This window comes from Stegodyphus dumicola, chromosome 10, assembly GCF_044657685.1.
Source record: "Stegodyphus dumicola isolate Sdum_Otavi_A_Nest chromosome 10, ASM4465768v1".
Lineage (NCBI taxonomy): Eukaryota > Metazoa > Arthropoda > Arachnida > Araneae > Eresidae > Stegodyphus > Stegodyphus dumicola.
This window is the reverse complement of record NC_140777.1, coordinates 165954150-165968911: the sequence shown is the minus strand read 5'-3', so window position 1 is coordinate 165968911 and position 14762 is coordinate 165954150. Positions and strand designations below refer to the sequence as shown.

Sequence of the window (14762 nt, the reverse complement as noted above, 5' to 3'; positions counted from 1 at the left end):
ATTAAATGATTTAGCTTAAAGAGCTATTTTGAGCTGTGATTTACATGATTATTGGATGAATGCTTAAACTTTCTAAAAAATCTTTTTAGTATCATAATTATAATACCTGAGACATGTTGTTCTGTATAAAGGAAAAACGGTGACAGATATCAGCGATAGAAAACTAACAGCAAAGTGATTTGTTGAGGCACTTGTGTTGAAAGCGACCTCTGTTATTTATAAAAAGAATGATTATCCTATCTTAACGTTGAGCTTCTATTCAGAAAACTATGAGATTTCTTTTCTACCTTATTTTCTATTACGTAATATCAGATATTTAGAAGAGATCTGTTTGGCAAAATATACTTTAACAAAAAAAAAATTTCTTCCATCAATCTCAATAGTGGCTTCTTTGGACCTTGCACGAAAGAGACTGAGTGGGCCGGACTTGTGTTCTTCACATCTCGGAAGAATATCATGTGATGTACCAACAATTTACGTTGTGTGGTATTAGCGTTTCATAATACAGCCAAACCCCAAAACACACGCCAAAATAATAGTAATACATATTTATCTTGTGAGTAAAATTGAGAAGACTTGGACTGTTGATGCTTTAAAAATGAATTAGGTATAAAAGATTAGGCATTAAAAATTGTTTGCTGTATTATTTTATAATTATTTATCTAGTTATTCGAATTTTTCAGTTTTTAGCATTTGAAATCATTTGTATACTTTGTTTCAGAAATTTCTTGCAAATATTTCTGAAGAAGTAAGGATTCTGAAACTGAATTAATTTCATGTAACGGTTATATTAAAAAACGAAAGATGATAAGAAGCAATACTTTTTTAGTTTAATTAATTAACTGCTGGAAAACACAAACTGCAATCATTATTCCAGCTCCAATAAAAGTAAAATATAATTATCAAAATAAAATATTCTAGCAACGATAATAACGATAAGTCATATAAATAATTAAATATATAACTTCAACTCTTTGAACAAGATTTGTATCTGTGATTGTAATCTTATCCAAAGATTTGTAATTTTTGAATAAGATGTAAATTTTCAGAGGCCGGACTCATGTTAATTTTTAATGGTAATCAAAGTAATGTGAAAGTGGACTAAAAGGCAATAAAATTTTAAAATATCTCCCAAATCTGTATACAGGAGGACTGGACTGGTTCTGTTAATTGGCAAGAAAACTTGATCATGCTTTTATTGTCGCAGATAATTTAAATATAATTCTAAAAAAGCTTTCCTTCCATGCAAATGTTATTTCTTGCTTGGTGTTATTTATAACAAAAGTGCTTTTATTGGGTTACAAACTTTTCCATTTGTGCATTGTTTTGTTGTTAACATATGATATATGCACACCTTTCTTCTTGCTTGTTTATACTATAGATATAGCGCAACTTTTATAAATTATGACAGCAAATATTGTAAGAATGTAAAATAATAAAAGAAGTGTTATTTCAGCCCCCTCAAAAAAGGAAAATGCATACTTAGCAATATTTTACCCTTTATTAAACTTTACAACTCAGTACATCATACATAATTAGAATAATCATCGTACATAATTAGAACAGTCTTTGAGTTGTAAGCGTCTTATTAATAATGGAGGTAAACCCAGTTGAAAGGCATCTCTTTCTACATTCTGAAGTCTTTTCCTGATACTAATGTAACACAAGTTTTCCAGCGTATGACACTGCTTGGATTTATCATTTATATATATAAGCATCTTAATGCTTTCTTCATTTCCAGAGATTATCAAATTATTTCTCCAATTCTGTGTGCATAATTTAGCACCAGCAATTATAAGTAAATCCACAAATCTCTGGCTACCTCTTCTACATGCATAGAACAATGGGGTAAAACCATACTCATCACGCCTGTCGATTTCAGCTCCAGAAATGAGCAATTTTCGCACTAAAATTTCTTGTTTTTCGATAACTGCCAAGTGAAGAACAGTACTACCCAACCTAGTGGCATTAACGTCACATCCCCGTTCTATGAAGAGCGTAAATAAATCTGCATATGAATATTTTTCACTACCTGAATTTATTTCGTCGAAAGCAGATCTGAATACAACAAACATCAATAATGTTGTTCCGATATCATCGGTGAGGTGAATCTGAAAAAAGAAAAAGTTTAGAACTTTGTAAAAGGGAAAATATTTTAATAATAAAAAAATTACAAAAGCATACAAAAATAATTGATAAACAATAAAGTCATAAAAATGTCTATTTTTCATCTGAAGAAAATCCACAGCTGTCAACAATGAAATCTCAAAAACTGGAGATTTTTGTAACGTGATTGAAAACCAGTAGAGTTAGCATCTATGAAAACCCTAAATATGAGCAATCTCTATGCAAGATATACAGAAAAATGTGGTTGAATATTTCCCCAACTGAATTAAATAAAAAAACAAATGCATGTCCAGTAATTAACAATATGGATACAAAGCATTATTAGAAATTCCTTTTCGTCAAGAAAATAATGCATTTATTTATTAAAACACAGAATTTTTCTAACAAAACACCTAATAGTTGTAACATTTTTGACCCTTAAAAGAAATTTCACTGCTAAAAATGCAGCTGTGAAATGAATTGCTTAATTTCTAACTTAATTTGGACCTCACCATCGTTACTGAGATTTTCCAGGTACTTTTTTTTTTCCCCTCGATTTTGTACTAAAATTGGAGGAAATTGTATATGTCTCAAATGAAGAATTTCAAAGTAAAGAAAAATGAAGTTAAAGAATGAGAGGGGCGTTCTAAAATACAATTTTGAAAAATAAAAATGATAATATAAAATTAAATTCAGTAGGTAGGCAAGCATATAATAAAAAATAGACATGTAAATTTTATTATTATCCTCAGTATTGTAACATGAATGGCATTTCACATCAAGAACAAAATATTTTAACACTAGTATATGTGTCTGTCACAGCTCTGTTATTATATGATACATGCAAACAGTTAGAACTGGATAAACCATTTAGCAAAATAAGCATATTTTTAGGGCAACAAGGAAATGGTCATTAGGAACAAAACGTCGTTAAAAACTCGAGGAAAGGATGTACTTTTAAAGGAAAGGATGCAGTAAAACTGGCATAAAAAAAAATTTATGCCAGTTTTACTGTGGATTGAACCAAGACCAAGAAAGAAGAAATGGGGGGGGAGAAGTAAATGTATATGAGGCTTAGTCTAAATCTGGGTCTACATATTTTATATATACAGTATGTATATATAAAATAATAATAATCTTCATAATATGCACATGGAAATGTAAATTTTAAAATTTAGTTTAATTAAATATTTATTTTATAAGGCAAATGGATAATTTTAAGAAAAAAATTGAAAATTATTTTGAGTTTTCTTTTTCTGTGTGACAAGTGAAATATCTGTTAAGAATCTATGATAATTATTTAGGAAGATCAAATTAGATTCAACATTTCAAACCTAACAATTTTTATTTCATCTTCACCTCCAAACTACACACGTGCACCATCGCGCGCGTTCGACGACTGACTCTCTCCTTGAGAATCTTGGGATAGAATTTTGTGGTCTGTAATTATATGCTGCCATCTCTCAGCTGTTCTGGGGTTAAATTGGTATGATATTTTTTTAGACTTTTTCAAATAAGATAAACCACAACAAGAGTATCCCCCCAGTGAACAAGCGAAGTGAGAGAACGACAGTATTTACACATACATAGCATAAACAAAAGGGAATTGGGATGCTGGGTTGTGTCAGTTGCTGAAATCACTTACATACATGAAATTAAATAAAAGTAGAAAACAAAATAAAGTAATACAGGTTAAATCTAATTGACATGAATAAATGAAAATAAAGGTTTTTCAGTTCTGAAATTTGTAGAGAATAATTGTGATATGATGAACATTGAAAATCGAGTAACTCAAGAGTAATTATGATCAAGTTAACCAATTTCTGTGATGAGTCTCTTGCTAAATTTCACAATTCATCCAGATTTTGTGGTTTTGGAATTGTTGACAGAGTTTCCAGTAGTATTTCCTGGGATTTTAGGTTCATGCTCGTGAGGAATTTGTTGTATTTCATCATTATATATGAATGCAGGTTTCACTCTGTCTAGGGAAACATTGCTTTGCCTGACATTTATGGATATTTTTATAACTTTGTCGCTTCGACTTATGACTTTGTGGGGACCTGTATATGGTTGAGTGAGCGGTGGTGTTATTTTGTCCACACGAAGGAAAACATGTGTACACTTTTGCAATTCTGGGTGCACAAAGATTCTTGTTTGGTGATTTTGGTTGGGAAATGGCTTTAACTGCTGCATTTGTGCCTGGAGTTTCTGCACATACTCATAAGATGGAGTTGTATTTTGGGCACTTTGGGAAAATAAATCTGCTGGAAGTCTTAGTGAAGTTCCATACACAAGATCAGCACTTGATGCTTGTATGTCTGTTTTAACAGCAGCTCGAATGCCAAGGAGAACTGTTGGTAATGATTCAGTCCATCTTGGGTTTTCATGGGCTTTTAAAGAATTTTTCAAGACTCTGTGAAAACGTTCTACTAAGCCATTTGCTTGGGGATGAAAGGCTGTAGTACGAATTCTTCTTGTTCCCATAATTTGTGTGAGCTCACTGAACAGAGGTGACTCAAACTGGCGACCCTGATCTGTGGTGATGGTAGATGGGCATCCAAAGCGGGATATCCATCCTTCGAACAAGGCTCTGCATGCTGTTGCTGCTGTCATATCAGCGATGGGTATCACTTCAGGCCATCTGGTGAACCTGTCGATGATGGTGAGGCAGTACATTTTGCCCTCTGAAGGAGGCAAGGGTCCGATTAAATCCACATGCAGATGAGAAAATCGTGCGTCTGGTGTAGCAAATGTACCCAGAGGTGTTTTTGTGTGTTTGTGAACTTTGGATCGCTGGCATGCATCACAACTTTTTACCCAGTCTTTAATATTCTTTTTCATATTGGGCCAAACATAGCGAGCAGAAATTAATTTGCAAGATCCTGTTGTTCCTGGATGCGAGAGGTTCTGAAAATGGTCAAACACTATTTTACGAAAAGATGCTGGCACAATAGGTCTTGGAATTCCGGTTGATACATCACAGATGAGTTCTGTTGCTGACACTGGGCTGGGCATGGACTTTATTTCTAGTGAATGATTGCTGTTTTGCAGATTTTGTAAATCATCAGCTTTCTGAGCGTGACTAAAGGCTTCAAAATCAAGAAATGAGGAATTTGAGATGTTGTTTATCTCAATTCTGGATAATGCATCTGCAACGCTATTATTAACACCACTGGTATGACGAATGTCAGTGCTAAACTGAGAAATGAAATCAAGTCGACGCCATTGGCGCGGACTGCACTTCTCTGAATTTTGCTTAAAGGCGTAGATAAGAGGCTTTTGATCAGTGAAAATGATAAAGTTCCGACCTTCGAGCATGTGCCGGAATCTCTTCACCGCAGTGTAAATGGCCAATAGTTCTCGATCATAGGTGGAGAATTTTTGTTGACTGTTGGTGAGCTTAACAGAGAAGAATGCAATCGGTTCCCAGTTGGTTGTGTTGAGTTGCATCAAGGAACCATCAACTGCCAGGTCACTGGCATCAACCCAAACACTAAGTTTGGCTCCTGGAATTGGGTGACGAAGAAGAGTTGCGGTAGCTAGTGAATTTTTGGCATCTGTAAATGCCTGTTCGCTAGCCTCAGACCATTGAAGTGTTTCTTTGGGATCGTTTTGTTTAGGTTTTCTGCTCTTTTTATTATTTTTGATACCTTCTGAAAATTTATTTAAGGGTGCTAATATGTGTGCTGCTCTAGGAACGAAACGTCTATAGAAATTGAATAGACCTAAGAAGCGTCTTAATTGAATTATGGTAGTAGGTTTAGGAAAATTCAAAATACAGTCTACTCTATCTTTCAGGGGTTCTGTTCCTTCTTCAGATACTTTGACACCTAAGAAATTTATTGAGGAAACACCAAAAACACACTTAGAAGGTTTAAGGCTAAGGCCATAATTTTGCAATCTTTCAAAAAGTATTCTTAGATGCGAGATATGCTCTTCCTCAGATTTAGATGCTACTAATATATCGTCTACGAATGCATAAACAAATTTTAAATCTCGAGTAACTTCATCGATGAATCTTTGGAATGTGGCTGCAGCGTTACATAGGCCAAATTGCATGCGACAGCTTTCAAATAAGCCGAAGGGGGTGATTATAGCACTTTTGTGGATATCATCAGGATGTATAGGGATTTGATGATAGGCTTTAATTAAATCAAGGTACGAGAAAATTTTGCAGCCATGTAGTTCAGAAGTAAAATCTAAGATATTAGGAATGTTATAATTATCTTTTATTGTTTGTGCATTGAGGGCTCTGTAATCTCCTACAGGACGCCATTCCGTGCTGTCCTTTTTAGGGACCATATGCAAAGGTGATGCGTAGTTACTTTTTGAAGGACGAATGTGGCCTAATTCTATCATATTTTGGAATTCTTCTTTGGCGATTCGTAGGCGGTCTGGGGCAAGACGTCGTGCTTTAGCAGTGACGGGAGGTCCTGTGGTTTGGATGTGATGCACTACTGTGTGCTTAATTTCTTGGTCAGCACGGGGTGGTTTTGTGATTTCTGGAAATTCTAATAATAATTTATGGTATATACTGTCGCCAGATACTGTCTTTATTGAATGTATTGCACTAACTCGTAAACTGCATTTAGAGCCAAGATTAGTGTTACCGTCGATTAATCTTTTTGTGTGGAGGTTAGGCATCAAGTTGAAATTATACAAAAAATCTGCACCAATAATAGGGGTTGAAACACTGCCGACAAGAAAGGTCCATCTGAATATGCGTCTTAAACCTAAGTCTAAGGAGAGATTTTGGCTAGTGTAGACGGAAATTGGTGTAGTGTTTGCTGCTGAAAGGGTCATTTGGATGCGATTTCGCCTTTGCAATGCTGTTGCTGGAATTATAGATACGTCAGAACCCGTGTCGATGAGGAAGTTGACATTTGTGCGCGCATCTCTAACAAAAAGGCGGCGAGAATTGGAGGGCAAGGCTGTAGTCGCCGCTATGCCTCGCCTGGGCCGTTTTTTGAAAATTTACAGGGCGGGGTACACTTTATAGCTCTCTCACCAAATTTAAGGTGGTACCAACAGGTATCAAACTTGTTTTTATTTTGAGAGGGGCTGCGTTCTCTTTAGCCGCGATATTTATTCTGACTACGAGTGCGGCGACGATCACGCGAGATATTATCGATTCTTACGTGCAATTTTTTTATCTCTGCGAGTAAACGTTCTTCAATGGAATCTGAAATATTAGCAGAACAAATATTTGTGGCACTTACCGCTACAGGAGATGGTGATACATCGATGACACGATCCGCAACTTCCGCAGCTTTATCCAAGGTTAAAGGCGTGTTCGCTGCGAGTATCGACCTGTACGAAACTCGGGATATGCTGTAAAAACAGTTAGCATTAGTTCATCGGAAATGCTGTATGACTCAGCGCGTCGTCGCATTATGCGTAAGAGTTCACTTGGCCGGCGATCTCCCAACTGTTCGCCGCCGAGGAGTTTTTTCATTTCTTGATGCGTCGATTCTCCGCACCGCTTGATTAGCTCAGTTTTAATGTGATTGTAAGGATCCGTGGAGTTGGGGGCTTTGATTACATCTCTCACAATTGATGCGGCTTCGGCGGGCAGGTGCGAAACAATGTAATTATACTTCGTGCGAGACTCCGATATCGCTTTCGGTGTTCCCAATTCAAATGTTGCTTCGCACATAGTGAACCATAGTGAAGGATCGGCGAAGTTGTACACAGGTATCTTTACTGCTCCGATTATTGCTGTTCCTTCAGTCATTTCCAGTCACGTGGCTAAGTCCCAAGTAATATGTAAAAAAAAAGAGAAATTTTTTTTTTTCCGTGCAAATATTAGTTTAAAACAATAACGCTTGGTTGCTGCAAGGCCGGGTCACCATTGTTAAGAATCTATGATAATTATTTAGGAAGATCAAATTAGATTCAACATTTCAAACTTAACAATTTTTATTTCATCTTCACCTCCAAACTACACACGTGCACCATCGCGCGCGTTCGACGACTGACTCTCTCCTTGAGAATCTTGGGATAGAATTTTGTGGTCTGTAATCATGTGCTGCCATCTCTCGGCTGTTCTGGGGTGAAATTGGTATGATATTTTTTTAGACTTTTCCAAATAAGATAAACCACAACATATCTAAAAGAAGTTACTTCATCCTTATACCAAGCATTTTAGGCCACTTTCTGTGGCACATGTTTGCATGATTCCTGAGTTTTGCAGAATTACATAGTTGTTGTAAAGAAAATAAACAAATCATTTAAAAAACAGTGCAATGAATGCAGTAATGTATGAATGGCAACATGTCTTTTGACCAGGTCTGGCACTAGTAGGAATTTATTCACTCAGTGGCTAAATATATTATGCAAATCAGATCATATTCACACTACATACCTAGGAAAGGAAAAAAGTTAATTCCCTTCCAGTCCTACTATTATTTTTTGTAATAAAATATTATAATTGTGTAACCAGTTTTTCATAAATTTCAGATTCACATGCTTCACTAAACCATCTAAAAGACCGAGACAAAATTATTGTCATTCAAAATACAGACAAAATTATGTTTAAACTCTCCCCCCCCCCCAATTCACCAGAACTAATACTAAGTTCTGATTTCTTTGCAACAGAACGCTTTTAATTCTGTGTAGGAAATCTTTGCCTTTCTTTTAAAACACTGACAAAATTTATAAAAAAATACCTTTCTGTCAAATTTTTTAAGTCTGGTTTAACCCTTTGCGACACGCATATTTAAAATATATTTTAATCTTTAAAAAAATGCCTTAGAATAAGTCAGATGGACTTACTTAAGTGCCTTTAAGGCTTGAAAAAAACTCTGCGCTTTTATTTTTTACGGTGGAAGGTGGGATACCATTTGTCCCACCATGCAACTAGCACATGTCTTATAGCATATTGGTGTATAGCAGGGAAAAAAAATTATATGTGGAATGAATAAACAAAATAAAGCGTGCATTCTAAAATATTCATAATAAACACACTAAAATGCATTTTGTACTTATTGCATATATGCATGACTTGTAAAATTTTGCATATGCACATTTTGCATGTAGTATATATTTAATATTTTTAAATTTTAGGAACAAAAGAAAATATTTTCTTGAATATTATTTTAAGATTAAAATTTGATACTCGTACATATGATACTAAATAAAATATTAAAATTGGCACTTGATTCAAAAACATTTATATATGACTAAAATTGAAAAAAAAGTCACTTTCATGAAACTTTGAAAAATATGTTATTTCATTCTTTTGTAAGCACAGAGGCACTTCACATGTTTCACACATGCAAAATGTTCGTCGTTATTCTTTCGATATGCTGCAATATGCACATCTTCTCCTGCTCGTTCTCTTTGGCGTTTTACTTACATTTTTTAGTGTCTTTTCTGGTTGTACGAACGGGTTTTTAGTTTTATTTGAACTGGGGATTTCAGTTTTCTTTTCAGCTCTTTCTTGCCTGCAAGTGCCATTAGACCTTCTGTAACTGAGAGAAGAAAACCTTTCATTGTTTTTACATCATGATCAGGTTCGCGAACAAACTTGAATAAATGTGTTTACTATACTCGCATCTAAAAAGTAAAAAAAAAAAAAAAAAAAAAAAAAAAAAAAAAAAAAAATCATGTGCCACCATTTTTTGCTTTTGCGGTCTATTTCATATAGTCCTTTCAGTTGATCAATCAGTCGACATATCCCATATTCTTATTGTATGAAATAATGCTGTTTGGGCACAGTACTTTTTTTTTTTTTTTTTTTTTTTTTTTTTTTTTTTTTTTTTTTTTTGTCTTTCCATCTCGTTCCTTTCTATTAATTTCTTTCATTTCAGTTGCCTTTTCCAGGCAAGACAGGATGGAAACGGATCTTTTATCCTTCCATTTTATGCAATAAATTGAATCATCGCTAACTGAAAAGTCTATATATCCTCTTGACATAAATTTGTGGGTAGATACTTCCGATTCATATTTACAGTGCCACATGCATAGATGCATCTGTGTCTTTAAAAAGCGAAACAAATTATGACTACTTCCCTTTCTTCTTCAGCAATAACTTCAACCTCAGTTATTCTCTCCTGGATTTCAATTTCATCTGAATCAGAAACTGACATCTGAAGCATTTGAGTCGCAATCAGATGGCAATTCAGCAAAAAGATCCAAAGCTTCCTGAGTTGTTAATTTTTTCCTAGACATTTTAGCACATCAGAGCATACAACGGATGTAAAAGCGCGCGCAATCACGAAAAAAGTAGATGCAAAAAAGAAAAGAAAAAATAATCGTGAGTGCTGCCATCTATTGAGCGGAAATTCAAGTGTGTGGTGGGACAAATTTTAACCCACTTATTTCAACTGCAAAATTAATGTTATAAAATATTGAATACAATTAAGATTTTTGAAAATAAAGTACTTTTGAATATTAAAAAGTATCATACATATCATAAACTGTATACCAAAATTTTTAAAATATTGAAAAATGCGAGATACAGGGATATCACTCTTGTGATCCTATTTTGAATATTTTTTGCTTATAAACTTAAGCCCTGGTATAGTAGTAACATCTACTGAGAAAAATAATAACTAAAATAGATAATTTTTAAAAGATTAGAAAATTTCTAACGGAAATTGCTAACTGAGAAAATAAATATTAATTAGGTGGGGCATATATTGACCCACCATGCCGCAAAGGGTTAAGTAATTTATTATGCATGAATTGCATTCTTATATAATTTTTTAATATTATAAAAGCTAATATAATATAGTACAGTCAAAAGTCGTTAATTCGGACACCCGTAATCCGGAATGATCTATAATCCGGACCTCAAAGCTACAAACTTTCTGCGCATGCGTCTTGTTGACGCATGCGCGTAAGACCTTTACGGCTGCGAATTTGCGTGTGCGCGTGCCCAAAATACGTTTACGAATGCGCGTTTAATGTATAACGGACGGGATAAGCTAAGCTAAAATTATCTAATTATCTATTTTAGTTAATGTTGCAGATTGCGTTGTTCCTTAATCTTCGAATTGGAGCAATTTTATAAAAGTAAGCTTGAACTTTCGATTATGTCAAACATAATTTCTGATATATATTTACTAATATGTAAAGGATATACAAAGGGAAAGTATCTTTCGGAGTCCATTAAACAAAAAGTGGAATTGCTGCAAAAAATGGATAAAGGATAAAGGATTTGTTTATCTAACCATTCCGAAATCTGTTTATCAATTTCACGCTGCTCTGCGTGTGTGGGGGGGGGGAACGTGGCATATCCTTTGGATAAAGGCATATCCTTCTTTTATCTAAACTTTAACGTTTGTTTACCTAAACTTTGTTTATCTTTAACGCCGCGGAGCGCAATGAATTGGAAGTTGATCTGTCAACACTATCCTTATCTTAAGGGCAGATGTTTTTATTTTATTTGGCTCATAATTGCTTACTAAATGTGGTATTTCCTCTCGATGTACTCCGGCTTTGATATGATTTAAATCAAATGCCTCGTCATTATAATTCGCTTCCAATAGCGAAGAAAGTGACAGAGGTTATTGAAAACGAAAAAATTTCGATTGACAAATTAGTCGGTATTCTCGACACAGCAATTATAGGACTTGAACAGCGGAACTTTGTAACTGAACAAGAAATTATGTCTGTTTATGGAATTAAAGAGAATGTATTATCACATAAAAAACGAAGCAACTTAAACAACTTACACTGAAAGAAATATTTAATAAAGTAAACAAATAAATATTAAGCTTTTTTTTTTTGTAAATTTTGATACCCTTTAGATCATAATTGTTCTTTATTTCGTAAATTACGGTTTTATATTTTTAATTTTATAATTTCTGCATGCCATTTTACCAGATTTAAACTGATGATCTATAATCCGGAAAAATCGATAATCCGGAATCGCTGAAGTCCCGACGAGTCCGGATTAACGACTTTTGACTGTAATATGCAAGACTGTCTGAGTTTTACTCCAGTAAAGTATTCATCTGAGAATTTATTACAAATTTTATGAAGGTTGATGATATATTTTTATTTCAAATATTTTATTTCACTTTTTTAAACATGAAGTGGAACAAAAATTTCATATTATTCATGACATTATTAAGCTACCTTCTCTATGGTTTTGCTGACCTCAGAGTATTGAGCTAATACTTTAATTCGAAAGCCTCTTATACTATTCAGTCACTTATAAATTACTCATTTTATCCTTAATTAATTTAAATTTTAAATGTTGGCATGTCTTTTGTGTAAAGCTTAAACTGTAATTATATAATTTCAACATTTTAGGCATTTTAAATTTGTGTGTGCATTAAAACAGTTGTCAAAGCACACTGTTATAATTCTTGACACTATATTTAAATACAATTCATCATAGAAAATTTTTTAAAGAAAAAGTTTATTGTGTTAAGGCTATTGAAAATCTATACAATAATTTTTTAGTAAAAATCTTTTCCTTTATGCATATAATTTCTAAGTAAATATTTTTGTTTTAAAAAATCGTCATGTTTAAAAAATTATTAAATAGATGCAAAGTAGTTTATGAAAAGTCAGTTATTAGGTTATTAGAGGAAGAAAATTTGCGTGGCACAATATATAGAAATGTGTAAATCTTTTCTGGGGAAATTTTAATCAATTTAATAATATCAATGTTTGTTGAAAAAAAAAAATGTCATTTTATTATGAGGAGTGGAAATAATAAAATTGTATGCTTTAATTTGTGCATTTTCTTATTTTTATGTGCAGTATGTACTAATTCTGTAAAATATAAAATCATGACTGCACTTAGTTGAAACATGACTGTTTAAGGAAATCGGTTGTTTTATAAAAATTTGTGAATTTAACAGATTTTATCGTTTGAAATAATTAGCGAAATTATTGTATTATGAAGATGCATAAATACAATTTTTGAATGAAATTTTAACATGCATTTGTATTATATTTATATAAAAAAACAAATTTACTTTTTATTGAGATAATTATGTCCATCTTTATTTTTTGTGTATCTCTTACAACTAAAAATATTTTATCAGAAATGCTAACTTTCCATAAAAGTTCTATTTTATTAGAACTGAGTATTTTTTTAATTGTTTTTTCTTTATATATTGATGAGCCAAACTACATTTGCATGCAAAAATATTTTGTTTTATGTATTTTAATACATTTTTCTCATTTTATTGAACATTTGTAATTTAGAATAAATTATACACAGTTCTTGGCTATGTTGACCCATTCTGGCATAATCTGTTATAACTTTCATCATGTTAGGTTATATTTCTGTGTATTTGTTTTACACATTAACTCAGTATATTCTGCTTAATTCTGCAGTTTCATCTTATGTTATATTTTGATGATAAAATCTAAGCATTTTGCTTTTAAATGATCCTCTATGCACTTGAAATGTTATTCATATTTTTGAATAAATTTGCTACTATTTGTGAAAAACATTTTTTCGCTTATGCATCTCCAGTAGGTGGGGGGAGGGCACTGAATAGGGCACACTGCTCATTCCCTCACATATATGCATTAGACACTCATCAGCTGAGCTGTAATACACAAGTTTGGACCGCAAGGAGAAAAAAAAAAAACTTTTATGCTCAGCCAGAAATGAGAGATATTACTGGTGCATTAAAATTAAGTCACCAATTCTTGTCTCTCTTTGACTTTTTTTTTCTGATGTTAGAAATCATCAACCTCACAGGACTGCCAGCTCCAGCAGTTTACTAATTATGACTGAATTTGCTACTTCAACATCGTCTGGAAAACTGGATGAGAGTTATTGAGCACCAACACTGTGTGATATGATTTTAAAGCTTCTCTTTTCAAAAGAGATCTTTTGTAAATCAAAAATGAACTTCTTAACCACAGTAAAATCTGTTGCCTTCATCATGCATTCTTTCTTGACTGCATCAATTCCGACATGAGAGCTTTCAACATTTCTATGAACTCTTTTTGTTGCCTAGGGCAGATGGATTTATTGGATACAGCGTCCCACCTCCCGTGGAAAAGAAATGTTGTCTGCTTCCCGTAATGTGCCTGCGACCTCAAGTCATGTGGAAAGAAATCTGTTTTCGGCAAAAATAATATCGATGCCCCCATTCCTCTGCAGTGTCACCTTTATATGTTCCCAAAGAAGGTGAGACTCTACAAAATCGTAAATGTTTAGGAGAATGTTCCTGAATGTTCCATGACTGGCACAGCAGAGAACGGGCTGTCAGTGCCTTTCGGTGCAAAAGAACAACTTCCACTTAAGGTTGTCGTATGTGGCTTAATCAGTGGATGAAAACTCTGACTCCACCAGAAGCAAAATACAGATCAGGGAAGCAAACAACCAGCAGCTGTTTCAGGTGTCAGCACTTTGGGCATATGCAAACTGGATGTCCTAACCATTCTGGATGTCTTTACTGCTTATCATGTACCTGCAAGTTCCCAGGAGATGCAAAATACCTGCATAAAATGTAACTCATACAAATTTGGTGACTTTTACAAAATGTCCTTTCCATCACAGCCATAGCTGGGAAAATTCCAGCTTCAACTGAAAGCCTAGAGTTTTGGACTTTATCGAAACGACTCCCGAAAATCGAGGCAAACTTTGTCGAACAATTTGAAAATAAGGAATTTGACCAAAATTTCGGTTTTTAGGTCCTCCACGATTTAGGACTTTCTGTGCCAAATTTTAGAGA

At 33.7% G+C, this 14762-nt stretch overlaps 1 protein-coding gene and 1 long non-coding RNA gene across 9 annotated transcripts in view; one reads left to right on the top strand and one right to left on the bottom strand.

Annotated features, from left to right (window-relative positions):
* The window catches only part of LOC146995185 (uncharacterized), a 428660-nt gene that overhangs the window by 349736 nt on the left and 64162 nt on the right, over positions 1-14762 (top strand). The window lies entirely within an intron of this gene.
* On the bottom strand, positions 647-8142 carry LOC146995187 (uncharacterized). The gene is made up of 2 exons (XR_015043609.1): positions 7326-8142; positions 647-2111 (listed from the first exon to the last, which is right to left on the bottom strand). It is a non-coding gene; the product is annotated as an uncharacterized LOC146995187 (long non-coding RNA).